Source organism: Nerophis ophidion, linkage group LG18, assembly GCF_033978795.1.
Source record: "Nerophis ophidion isolate RoL-2023_Sa linkage group LG18, RoL_Noph_v1.0, whole genome shotgun sequence".
Classification (NCBI taxonomy): Eukaryota; Metazoa; Chordata; class Actinopteri; order Syngnathiformes; family Syngnathidae; genus Nerophis; species Nerophis ophidion.
Genome location: NC_084628.1, coordinates 8,539,187 through 8,552,357, shown reverse-complemented (window position 1 = coordinate 8,552,357; position 13,171 = coordinate 8,539,187). Strand labels below are relative to the sequence as shown.

General features: G+C 45.8%; 1 protein-coding gene across 3 annotated transcripts in view; it reads left to right on the top strand.

Annotated features, from left to right (window-relative positions):
- The first annotated feature begins 492 nt into the window (after positions 1–492).
- The window catches only part of LOC133537557 (von Willebrand factor A domain-containing protein 5A-like), a 44,379-nt gene continuing 31,700 nt past the window's right edge, over positions 493–13,171 (top strand). The window contains exons 1-2 of one of the 3 annotated variants that reach the window (XM_061878680.1): positions 4,577–4,749; positions 11,864–11,988. The gene's annotated coding sequence lies outside the window, so the exon portion shown is untranslated. Of the gene's footprint in view, positions 610–4,576; positions 4,750–11,863; positions 11,989–13,171 lie in introns of those variants that run through there. The other 2 variants (XM_061878681.1, XM_061878679.1) reach the window with 2 other exon arrangements.

Below are 13,171 nucleotides of genomic sequence, written 5' to 3'. Positions count from 1 at the left end.
AGGAAACTCATTTTGGCCGCTTGTTCCCGTGATCTCTTCCTTTCCGTCATAACCCGAAACTCATGACCATGGGTGAGGATGTTAAAGTAGATCGACCCGTAAAATGAGAACTTTGCCTTCCGGCTCAGCTCCTTCTTCACCACAACGGATCGATACAGCGTCCATATTACTGAAGACGTCACACCGATCCGCCTGTCGATCTCGCGATCCACTCTTCCCTCACTCGTGAACAAGACTCCGAGATACTTGAACTCCTTCACAAACAATTCATGCTTTTATTATTATGAGACTAAACTACTGTAATGCTTTGCTAGAATAAATCAGTTCCTTCCCTAAAAGCTACAGTTAGAACAAAATATTTTTGGCCGCTGTCTTCCCGTAAGAAAGTACCCTTTGTCCTACCATTACATTCCTGGTAAGTCACACTGCATGAGTACATGTACTTGTGTGTATATTGATGGCAGGACGGGTGTGGAATACAGTGAGAAGACCATGGAAGAGGCTCTGAAGAAAGTTAAGGAGTTTCAAGCTAACCTGGGAGGGACAGAGATCCTTCAGCTGCTCAAACACATTTACAACCAACCCTGCATTCCCAGTCAACCAAGACAAGTAATGTGTACACACACACTCACACACACGTGCATACACTTTTAGAATACATCAAACAGGGCGAGCCAGTATCACATTCTTACTCGACTGAACAAACATCTTTTGTGACACTTCCCATACATAATTATTGCAATGACAGCAAGTCAAATGTATGTGTGTGTCTTAGGTTTTTGTGTTCACTGAAGGCGAAGTTGGAAACACCAAACAGGTTTTGAACCTTTTGGAAGAAGAATTCCACTTCCCACAGGCCAATTCACATGCACACATACATTTAAAGGCCTACTAAAACCCACTACTACCGACCACACAGTCTGATAGTTTATATATCAATGATGAAATATTAACACGGCCTTTTTAGTTTACTACATTGCAATTTTAAATTTTGCGCAAAGTATCCTGTTGAAAACGTGAGTATGATGACGCGTGACGTCTCGGATAGTAGCGGACATTTTGTTCCAGCCCGATCCCAGCTATAACTCGTCTCCTTTAATCGCATAATTACACAGTATTCCCGACATCTGTGTTGCTGAATCTTTTGCAATTTGTTTAATTAATAATGGAGACGTCAAAGAAGAAAGATGTAGCTGGGAAGCGGTGTATTGCGGCTTCCTTTAGCAACACAAACACAGCCGGTGTTTCCTTGTTTACATTCCCGAAGGTGAAGCTTTACTATGGAACAAAGCGGTCAAGCGAACATGGTTCCCTACCACATGTCAACCGGCAGGTTTCGGTGAGAAAATTGTGGTAATAAGTCTGCTCTTACCGTAGACATGAGCGGAGCTTGCGTCCCATGAATTGTTAACGTGGACCCCGACTTAAACATGTTGAAAAACTTATTTGTGGGGCGGTATAGCTCGGTTGGTAGAGCGGCCGTGCCAGCAACTTGAGGGTTGCAGGTTCGAACCCCGCTTCCGCCATCCTAGTCACTGCCGTTGTGTCCTTGGGCAAGACACTTTACCCACCTGCTCCCGGTGCCACCCACACTGGTTTAAAATGTAACTTAGATATTGGGTTTCACTATGTAAAGCGCTTTGAGTCACTAGAGAAAAAGCGCTATATAAATATAGTTCACTTATTTGGGTGTTACCATTTAGTGGTCAATTGTACGGAATATGTACTGAACTGTGCAATCTACTAATAAAAGTATCAATCAATCAATCAATCCTCGTGCACCTGTCAAAGAGGTAGCTGCGACTCTCTTGCCTCCTCCGTGGCTACCCTCAGAGACACTGGCGGTGACCACACTCATGGCCACACTCCTCCCACTTTCAGGTACGACTATATAATCTCACTAAAACACTAGTAACACAATAAGCAGATAAGGGATTTTCCAGAATGATCCTAGTAAATGTGTCTAATAACATCTGAATCGTTCCCACTGCCCTCTTTTTTTTTTTTTTTTTTCTAGTCCTTCACTCTCACTATCCTCATCCACAAATTTTTCATCCTCGCTCAAATTAATGGGGAAATCGTTGCTTTCTCGGTCCGAATCACTCTCGCTGCTGGTGGTCATGATTGTAAACAATGTTTAGGATGTGAGGAGTCCTACAACCAATGACGTCACGCGCACATCGTCTGCTACTTCCGGTACAGGCAAGGCTTTTTTATTAGAAACCAAAAGTTGCGAACTTTATTGTCGATGTTCTCTACTAAATCCTTTCAGCAAAAATATGGCAATATCGCGAAATGATCAAGTATGACACATAGAATGGACCTGCTATCCCTGTTTGAATAAGAAAATCTCATTTCAGTAGGCCTTTAAGTATATACAGTATAAGATTAATTTTAACTCATTCAGCAAATGGGTTAGTTGTATCACATTTTTAATCGAATTGATCATAATGATGGATTCATCCGTTTTTAAGCATCCTTCTCAGAGGACCTTAGAGGTGAAGGTGCTGGATATGCATGCCCTAACCTAGTATGCTTACTCATTGTCCGCGGTTGGATGTATTACCAAATTCTCTAAAATGCTTTTGAAGACGGTTAATGGTAGAGAATCCAATCCGACTGTTAATTAACTGCACGTACAAAAGTAATGCAGGAAAAATGAGAATTTTAAATGCTTTCATCAAATGCACCAGAGTGTGGAATCTTCCACCTCTCCCTAGCATACCCGTTCCCCTTCGAGCTGTCCTGGATGACCTGAAATTCTTGTTTCCAATCATTTTGGAACTGTTATGTTTTTGGACATTACTACTTGCTGTAGTTTGGAAGCAATGCATGATGGGAATCTGGATGTTGTGTGTCAGTGTATGAACATGCTGGCTGGGATAAACACAGGCTGAGCAATAGCTTTGTGCCTGCTTACTTTGTGGGTTATAGATAAACTTTTGGATAACTGAGACATCAGTCAAGGCATTGAGGGGTTCCAGTTTGGAGGCCGCAGGATTAGGTCTCTGGTCCTGATGGCTGCATCTGGCCAGGATCTTCAGCTCTCACTGGATCGGTTTGCAGCCGAGTGTGAAGCGACCGGGATGAGAATCAGCACCTCCAAGTCCGAGTCCATGGTTCTCGCCCGGAAAAGGGTAGAGTGCCATCTCCGGGTTGGAGAGGAGACCATGCCCCAAGTGGAGGAGTTCAAGTACTTCGGAGTCTTGTTCACGAGTGAGGGAAGAGTGGATCGGGAGATCGACAGGCGGCTCGGTGCGGCGTCTTCAGCAATGCGGACGCTGTATCGATCCGTTGTGGTGAAGAAGGAGCTGAGCCGGAAGGCAAAGCTCTCAATTTACCGGTAGATCTACGTTCCCATCCTCACCTATGGTCATGACCGAACGGGCAAAATCACGGTTACAAGCGGCCGAAATGAGTTTCCTCCGCTGGGTGGCGGGGCTCTCCCTTAGAGATAGGGTGAGAAGCTCTGTCATCCGGTAGGAGCTCAAAGTAAAGCCGCAGCTCCTCCACATCGAGAGGAGCCAGATGAGGTGGTTCGGGCATCTGGTCAGGATGCCACCCGAACGCCTCCCTAGGGAGGTGTTTAGGGCACGTCCAACCGGTAGGAGGCCACGGGGAAGACCCAGGACACGTTGGGAAGACTATGTCTCCCAGCTGGCCTGGGAACGCCTCGGGATCCCCCGGGAAGAGCTGGACGAAGTGGCTGGGGAGAGGGAAGTCTGGGCTTCCCTGCTTAGGCTGCTGCCCCCGTGATCCGACCTCGAATAAGTGGAAGAAGATGGATGGATTGATAACTGCGACATATTGGGACGGCGTGGCGCAGTGGGAGAGTGGCCGTGCGCAACCCGAGGGTCCCTGGTTCAAATCCCACCTAGTACCACCCTTGTTACGTCCGTTGTGTCCTGAGCAAGACACTTCACCCTTGCTCCTGATGGGTGCTGGTTGGCGCCTTGCATGGCAGCTCCCTCCATCAGTGTGTGAATGGGTAAATGTGGAAGTAGTGTCAAAGCGCTTGAAGGTAGAAAAGCGCTATACAAGTACAACCCATTTATTATTTATTTATATAGTCTCCTTCTTGTTGTGTGTGCAGCCGCGCACTGAGCTCCAAAAACCGTAGATGTTATAACGTGACTGGGCCGGCACGCTCTTTATGAGGAGGAAAGACGGACGTGATGACACTGTCCTCACTCAGGTCCGGCTTGAAATCGGGAGAAATTTGGGAGAATGGTTGTCCCGGGAGATTTTTGGGAGAGGCACTGAAATTCGGGAGTCTCCTGGAAAATACGGAAGGGTTGGCAAGTATGGCTGTTATACAGTATATGCCTTGAGCTCTTATTTTGAAGGCGCTAAGAGCGGAAGTGGTGACACTTTGTAGTGGAGCGGAGATTTTAAAGAAAGGAAATAAAGCGGTCCTCGTGTAAAACTCCTTGTTTGTTATTTTGTAGTTTTATTCAGTATAGGCGATATCTATACACCCTCGGTTACAAAGGCATGCGTGGGCAATTACCGACACACATAAAAACATAGTTACATAAAAAAAACTGCTCCCAAACGCATAAGCCTCCAAGTGCGAATCGTTTCTCATTGTCCACTTAAAAAGAACCGCTCAAAAAGTTCAGTTCGTTCGCCAACGTCACAACTCCTGGAGCAAGGCGTTCTCTTCCCTTCTCTTCTGGTATAAATACTCATGTTTGTCTCAGTCTCTGGTACAAACCTTACTACGCATCTTTGAAAGACTGGTTCGAGGTATGCCTTTTCTCTGTATTTATTTGTATTAGATAATGCTGTGTCGTTAACTGTATTTGAAGCTGGCGGAAGTAAAACATATTTGTCATTTCGTTATCGTTCGTAAATACATGGCGGAAGTAAAACATATTTGTCATTTTGCTAACGTTCGTATATACAAACGTCATGTTCCGACGTTTTTAATAAAACGTATCCAGTGCTCGAATTTAACCACCCTTGTCATTTGCTGTAATGCCCTAAAATTTGACCAACATTTACGGCAAAAACATGCCGTGGCCGCCCTTGACTTTTTACTTGTTAATGGGGTAGGGATGCAATGATAAACGGTATAATGGTAGACAGCGGTAAAATTCCAGACGGTTAGTAACACCGTTACTACTTTTTCATTTATTTATTATTTTTAATTACCGAAAAGCCGTCATTTTGTAATGCATTTTAGGCAACTGCGTACTTTCTGAATACTGAAGCGCCAAAGAGTCTGCGCATGCGCACTTGGCAAACATGGGGCTGACTCCATGGGTTTTGTTTTGAAAATGTTCCCTCCGAGCTAACGGAGCCGATCGCTTCGTTTCTATCGCTCCTACTTCTGTGGAGTGTTGTTATAGTGTGTGTTGTATTATAAAGACGACAAGAGTCCTGCTGTGTGTCAGTACCGTGTATTCAGGCTGCATGTAGGAAGTACAACGGAGGTAAACACACGTGACACAGTGACAAGTTATAGGTGCAGGCACCGTTGCTGCCACAGGGTGGCGCCGCATGTCCATACAATCATCCTGTAACATCTCCCTTCCTTTAGCAAAGTATCCCCACTGGAACAATGCTGCCTGTAAATCCACTGTAGACCATCAACACACTATTCAACCTCAGATAGCGACACCCGGTTTAACATCCAATATCAGATATCAAATATATGGCAAAACAGAACGTAACATTACATAGTAGCAGGATAAGAGCACACCTGTCATCAAATCACACTCCATCAGAACATCACTTTTTTTTTAATTTTTTTTTTTTTAATTATTATTATTTATTTATTTTTTTTAAACAAAACCCACAGTCCATGTGTGTTTGAAAGTGCAAACAGTCCATGTATGTGTATTCGAGTGTGTGAGTGTGTGTGTGTATATGTGTGTCACAGTCCATGTGTGACCTAGAGGTCAAGTCTGTCAGGAGGCCTAATCAGCCTCCCACTCCGGGAGAAAGTCTGGCCCTGAAGCACACGGCGCGGTGTGTCTCTGGCCTGCGGAGTAGACGGTGATGACCTTGGGGCCGGTGAAGACCTTGGAGACTCCCCAGCACCGCCAACACTGCCTCTGTTGCCACTGCCACTCGCAGGCTGCTCTGGGGTTAATTCTGGTCGAGCCAGCGGTTGCTCAGGCATTGCCTCGGCCGGTCTAAGGTCAATTCTGTTGCGTCGATATGTGGTCCCCTCTATGTCGACCAGATAGGACCGGAGTCCCAACTGCTGCAGGCACACCCCTCTCCTCCATCTGCCCGTCCTGTCACCCGGGAGTGGCTTCATTCTGACAGGCTGGCCGACGTTCAGCTCCGGAAGATCCCTCGCCGATTTGTCATACACTAACTTCGCTGCCTGATGCTTCCCCCTCAGCTTGTCGGAAACCCCTGTGATGACCTGAGGTGCAAGGAGCTGGTCGGCCACCGGAAGAAGTGTTCTCAGCCTTCGTGACATGAGACGCTGTGCTGGGCTACAATGTATGCCCTCAGTGGGCGTGTTTCGCCAATGCAGAATGGCTTTCCAGGGGTCCTCTTTGGCACGGTCCGCCTTTTTGCACAAGCCTTTCACAATCTTTACTGCAGACTCTGCTTTGCCATTAGCTTTTGGGTGCCGCGGTGAGGACATGACATGTTCGAAGCTCCACTCCCTTGCAAATGCCCGGAATTCACTGCAGGCAAACTGGCTTCCCCCATCTGTGATGGCTCTGTCCGGGACGCCATAACGTGCAAACTGTGCCTTGATTCGTCGGATTGTGGTGTCGGCCGACAAGTCAGGGAGCAGGTCTATCTCCCAGAAGTCGGAGTAGTGGTCCACCACGAGCAAAAAGTTCTGTGCTGCATAGCTGTACAAATCCATGCTTACCAGCTGCCATGGACGTGTGGGGAGCGGGTGTGACATCATGGTCTCTTTTTGTTGTTCGTGCGCATACTCGTTACATACAGAACACTGCTGTACATAGTCTTTGACTTCCCCTTGCATGCCGGGCCAGTACAATGTATCGCGAGCATGTCTGTAACATGCTTCACCACCCACATGATTGTAGTGGATCCTCCTCAGCATTTCCGGACGTATGGCTTTCGGAATGATGACACGCTGGCTCCTGAAAAGCACGCCATCCTGTGCGCTTATTTCATCTCTGATGGCCCAGTAGTCCCTGATGAGTACGGGGGCTTCCTCTTTGTGTTCTGGCCATCCCCGCAGTACGACTGCCTTGAGCGTTTGGAGACACACATCCTCCTCTGTGTGTGCTCGGATCTGTGCCAGACGTTGGCTGCTGACATTGAGGTAGTCTGCCTGCTGAATGGCCGCTGCGTCACACTGCTCCTGTTGCATGCTGCAGACCATTTCTCGTCGGTACAGTGTGTCTGTCTTCCGTGGCGGGGTGGTGGCTCTACTAAGCGTGTCACTTATGTACATTTCAGGGCCTGGCTTGTACACCACCGTAAGGCAGTAATTCTGAAGTGTCAGGAGCATGCTCTGTAGGCGCTTGGGCGCGCTGAGGAGGGGCTTACTGAAGATGGACACTAAAGGCCGGTGGTCGGTCTCTGCTGTCACATCACCCCGTCCATATAGGTAGTAGTGGAAGCGTTGACAGGCGAACACGATGCTCAGGCACTCCTTTTCTATCTGTGCATAGTTTTGTTCCGTCTGGGTCAGGGCGCGGGAAGCAAAAGTGACAGGCTGCCCTTCCTGTAGCAGACAGCAGCCCAGGCCTGTCTGACTGGAGTCGCTCTGTATGGTGACTGGCTTGATGGCGTCATAATAGCGCAAGACCGGTACTGCTGTGACCATTGTCTTCATTTCCTTCATGGCAGCATCATGTTTTGGCAGCCAGTGCCACGCCACGTCTTTGTCTAGCAGCCTCCTCAATGGTTCACATACCTCTGACAGGCGGGGCATGAATCTGGAAAGATAGTTCACAAAGCCAACACACCGCTGGACCCCTTTAGCGTCTGTGGGGTTTGGCATGTCCAGAACCGCCCTGATCTTCTCAGGGTCAGCCTTGAGGCCCTCGGCAGACAGTATGTGGCCGTGGAAGCGGACCTCCTTCACTCGGAACTGCAACTTTTTCAGGCTCAGCCTGAGCTTAACTTCTCTGCATCTGTCCATTAGGGAAATTAGGTTTGTGTCATGGTCGCGGTTGGCCTCCTCGTCCGTATCCCCGCAGCCAACTATGAGGATGTCATCGGCTATGGGCTCAATCCCAGTTAATCCAGCTAGGAGCTCATGTTGCTTTCTCTGGTACAGTTCCGGAGCAACTGACACACCAAAGGGGAGCTTCAGCCACCGTTTTCTGCCCCATGGTGTCCAGAACGTTGTCATCAGGCTGCTCTCCTCATCCAGTCGGCACTGCAGGAATGCATCACGCGCATCCACCAGCGTGAATATACGCGCCTTTGGCAGCTTGTATAACACATCATCTAAAGTGGGCATGAGGTAGTGGGACCGTTTCAGGGCTCGGTTGAGTGGCTTTGTGTCAATGCATAGTCTCAATTTTTCCGTTTTTTTCACTATGACCAGATTGCTAATCCAGTCTGTGTGCTGTGTGACTGTGGTTAAATGTCCATCCTTTTCATATTGATCGAGCTGTGCTTTAACAGCTGCCTTGAGGGCCACTGGAACATTCCTGGGGGAACACTGCACAGGCACCACACTGCTGTCCAGCTCAAAGTGAACATCACCAGGCAGGGACTCGACTGGGCTGGTGAACACGTCGTGGTATGTGTTGATGAGACGCTCTTTGGTCAGGTCTCCCCTCCTGCAGTGCTCCACTTTATTTAGCTCCTCAGGAATGGTGAATCGTATCAGGCCTAGCCTCTCACACGTCTCCCCTGAAAGCAAGGGCCTTTGGCCTGTATGCACAACCTCAAAGTCCAGCTTGTGTGTTCTGCCCCTAATGACACACTGTGTGCTGTACAACCCCAGCGAGTTCATCCACTCACTGTTGTACAGCTTCAATCTGGTGTGACTCTTCTGAAGAGGCGTTCTGGGCGCCAGTCTCATCTTGTCCTTCATGCTAATCACATTGCAGGTGGCTCCCGAGTCGAGCTGGAACCTCTGGACCCCCTGTTGCAGTGGCAGATTGACAAACCACTTTTTCCCTTGCGTGTTCACCGCTCCCACGCTCTCTGCTGTGTACACATCTCTTTCATCACTGTCCTCCTGTTCCCCTGTTGACGGGTCATCCACAGCATTCAACTGGCGTGCGTGCTGACCCCTCTTCATGCATACTTTGGCGAAATGGTTGGCAGTGCCACAAAAGCGGCAGGATTTACCAAATGCAGGGCACTGGTCTCGCCCACGTGCGTGTCTTGTACCACAGTACTTGCATTCCACTGTGTCTCTCATTCTCTGGAGCTGTGCACTGGTGTTGGTGGGCTCAGATGACCTACCGGCAGACCTGCGTCCATATCTTTGTCCCCCCTGCGCGGCATTGATGCTCTCTCCAGGCCCAGAGTTGCCCAGTGACATTGTTTTTAATTTAAGGGGCGGCGTGGCGCAGTGGAAGAGTGGCCGTGCGCAACCCGAGGGTCACTGGTTCAAATCCCACCTAGTACCAACCTCGTCACGTCCGTTGTTTTTTAGTTTATTAAGGATCCCCATTAGTCTACACCGCAGTGGAGACTATTCTTCCTGGGGTCCAGGCAAAAAACATCACACAACCACAGAACAAACGATTAAAATGCAGTACAACATGATCCAATAATAAATTGTCATAATACAAAAATAGCAACAACAAAGAACCAAAAAATACTAATAGATGTTGTTACTTAATAATTTTCATACCAAAGATAAAAATAGCAATATAAAAATAGATATACTGTATACATTTTTGCAAAAATAAAACAAAGAACCAATGGTCTAAAACACGTTGTGTCCTGAGCAAGACACATCACCCTTGCTCCTGATGGGTGCTGGTTGGCGCCTTGCATGGCAGCTCCCTCCATCAGTGTGTGAATGTGTGTGTGAATGGGTAAATGTGGAAGTAGTGTCAAAGCGCTTTGAGTACCTTGAAGGTAGAAAAGCGCTATACAAGTACAACCCATTTATCATTTATTTATTGTCCATGACCTCAGCTGCACGGCAGATCATGATTGCTTGATCCAATTTGAGATCATTTTCTCTTAGCAAACGACGTCTGGCGCCCTCATCAGCAATGCCAAGGACAAGCTTGTCCTTTATGAGTTCATCTTTTATAGCTCCATATTCACAAGAGGCAGCCTTTTCTCGCAGTCTTGTAACAAAAGCATCTATGGGTTCTCCTTCCTCTTGCTTTAAGTTTCCAAAAACGTACCTCTCGAATGTGACATTCTTCGCGGGGGTAAAGTATCCCTCCAGTGCCTCCAGAATAGCATCGGCATCTTTCTGTTGGTCGACAGTGAGTCCCAGGTTGTATTTGTAAACATGGAGGCAGTCGTTCCCCATTAGCCGTCTCAGCACCGCTGCTTGGACGGGCTTCTCCTTCTCGTTGAGCCCCGTTGCCAGCAGATAATCCTCAAACTCTGCTCGGAAGTTTTTCCAGTTGCCGTGAGTGTCTCCAGCCATCTTCATGGGCTCCGGAGGCGGGATGTTGGATGCCATTATACCAACGCGGTGCTAAAGCTAACAGGCTAACTGAAACTGCTAAAACTCACCAAGACAGATAAATGCACACTGTCTCAACAACGGACAGAATGTGGGACATAATCGGGTCCTGCTTGGACTTCTGACACCATGTTATAGTGTGTGTTGTATTATAAAGACGACAAGAGTCCTGCTGTGTGTCAGTACCGTGTATTCAGGCTGCATGTAGGAAGTACAACGGAGGTAAACACACGTGACACAGTGACAAGTTATAGGTGCAGGCACCGTGGCTGCCACAGGGTGGCGCCGCATGTCCATACAATCATCCTGTAACAAGTGTCTGTGTGCGATTAAGAGCGCAATGAGGAGAACAATATTTGATGTTGCAGTTTCATTTTGAACGTGCAGCTCGGACTTAAAGTCATACCTGCCAACCTTTAGACCTCCGATTTCGGGAGGTCGGGGGCGTGGTCAAGAGGGGAGGAGTATATTTACAGCTGTTGTGTTTGCACTTGCGCACTAGACTCTCTAAAAGCCGTAGATGTTATTGTCACATATGCATGATTGATTGATTGTTTGAAACTTGTATTAGTAGATTGCAGCGTTCAGTACATATTCCGTACAATTGACCACCAAATGGTAACACCCGAATAATTTTTTCAACTTGTTTAAGTCGGGGTCCACGTTAATCAATTCATGGTACAAATATATACTATCAGCATAATACAGTCATCACACAAGTTAATCATCATAGTATATACATTGAATTATTTATAATCCGGGGGGTGGGATGAAGGGCTTTGGTTGATATCAGTACTTCAGTCATCAACAGAGAAATGGACATTGAAACAGTGTAGGTCTTACTTGGTAGGATATGTACAGCGAGCAGAAAACATAGTGAGTTCAGATAGCACAAGAACAAGTATATACATTAGAAATACATTCGATTATTTACATTAGGTTATTTACAATTCGGGGAGATAAGATGTGAATGGAGGAGGATATTAGTAAAGGGTTGAAGTTGCCTGGAGGTGTTGTGGTGCATGTACAATAGATGGCAGTATTATCTTGATTAAGAGTGTCACAACATTGCTGTTTACGGCAGACAAACTGCTTTATAGTAGACAAAAACGTGACTGCTGTTGTTGTGTGTCGTTACCGCGCTGGGAGGATGTTAATGAAACTTCCTAACAATAAACCCACATAAGAAACCAAGAACTCACCCTCGATCATTCTACAGTTATAACGTCATTGGGCAGACACGCTGTTTATATCGTGGGAAAGCGGACATGAAAACAGGCTGTCCTCACTCAGGTCCGCATGGAGCTGGAGGGGGCGTGGCCTCCAGCTCCGCCTGATTTTCTGGAGAAAATTTATCCCGGAGGTTTTCGGGAGAGGCGCTGAATTTCGGAAGTTTCCCGGAAAATTCGGGAGGGTTGGTAAGTATGCTGAAAGTTAGCTCGCAGCTGGCAATGTGTCGGGCACGTAGTAACAACTTGTTTATAAAGTTTGTAGTTTGTTTACTGGGATTTTCATACATCCTTTAATTGCTAACTTTGTTTGTGTTCCAATAACATCAATACTAGCTCAAATGTTTTGTCATCTCATCCAATTGAACGCTGGCTGAGTCTTCCGGCAGGCACAAAGATTGTTTTAAAATGGGAGAGGTCACTCCTTTTTATTTTTGCAGGCCAAACTGTTGCACTGAAGTAGATTGTTGTTGTTGAAGAACAAAGTTTGTTTATTTGACTTTATCTCCATTAGCCAAACTACTTAGTTTTTTTATATTGATATCAGAGTAAATACCATGTTTTTTTTTACATTTCTTGTTTTTTTTTCGCCCACAAACTAATTACTTTAAAAACATTCATGTGACATAGCATTTTGTTAATGTTTATGGTGTATAGCAGGAGTCACCAACGCGGTGCCCGTAAGGACCAGATGAGTAGCCCGCTGGCCTGTTCTAAAAAATAGCTCAAATAGCAGCACTTACCAGTAAGCTGCCTCTATTCTTTTAAATTTTATTTATTTACTAGCAAGCTGGTCTCGCTTTGCTCGACATTTTTGATTCTAAGAGAGGCAAAACTCAAATAGAATTTGAAAATCCAAGAAAATATTTTAAAGACTTGGTCTTCACTTGTTTAAATAAATTCATTTATTTTTTTTACTTTGCTTCTCATAACTTTCAGAAGGACAATTTTAGAGAAAAAATACAACCTTAAAAATGATTTTAGGATTTTTAAACACATATAAGTTTTTACCTTTTAAATTCCTTCCTCTTCTTTCTTGACAATTTAAATCAATGTTCAAGTATTTTTTTTTGGTGTGTGTGAAGAATAATAAATACATTTTAATTTAATTCTTCATTTTAGCTTCTGTTTTTTCGACAAAGAATATTTGTAAAATATTTCTTCAAACTTATTATGATTAAAATTCCCCAAAAATATTCTGGCAGATCTAGAAAATCTTTAGAATCAAATTTAAATCTTGTTTCAAAGTCTTTTGAATTTCTTTTAAAATTTTTGTTCTGGAAAATCTAGAAGAAATAATGATTTGTTTTTTAATATAGCTTGGTGCAATTTCTTATATATTTTAACAAAGTGCAGATTGGATTTTAACCTA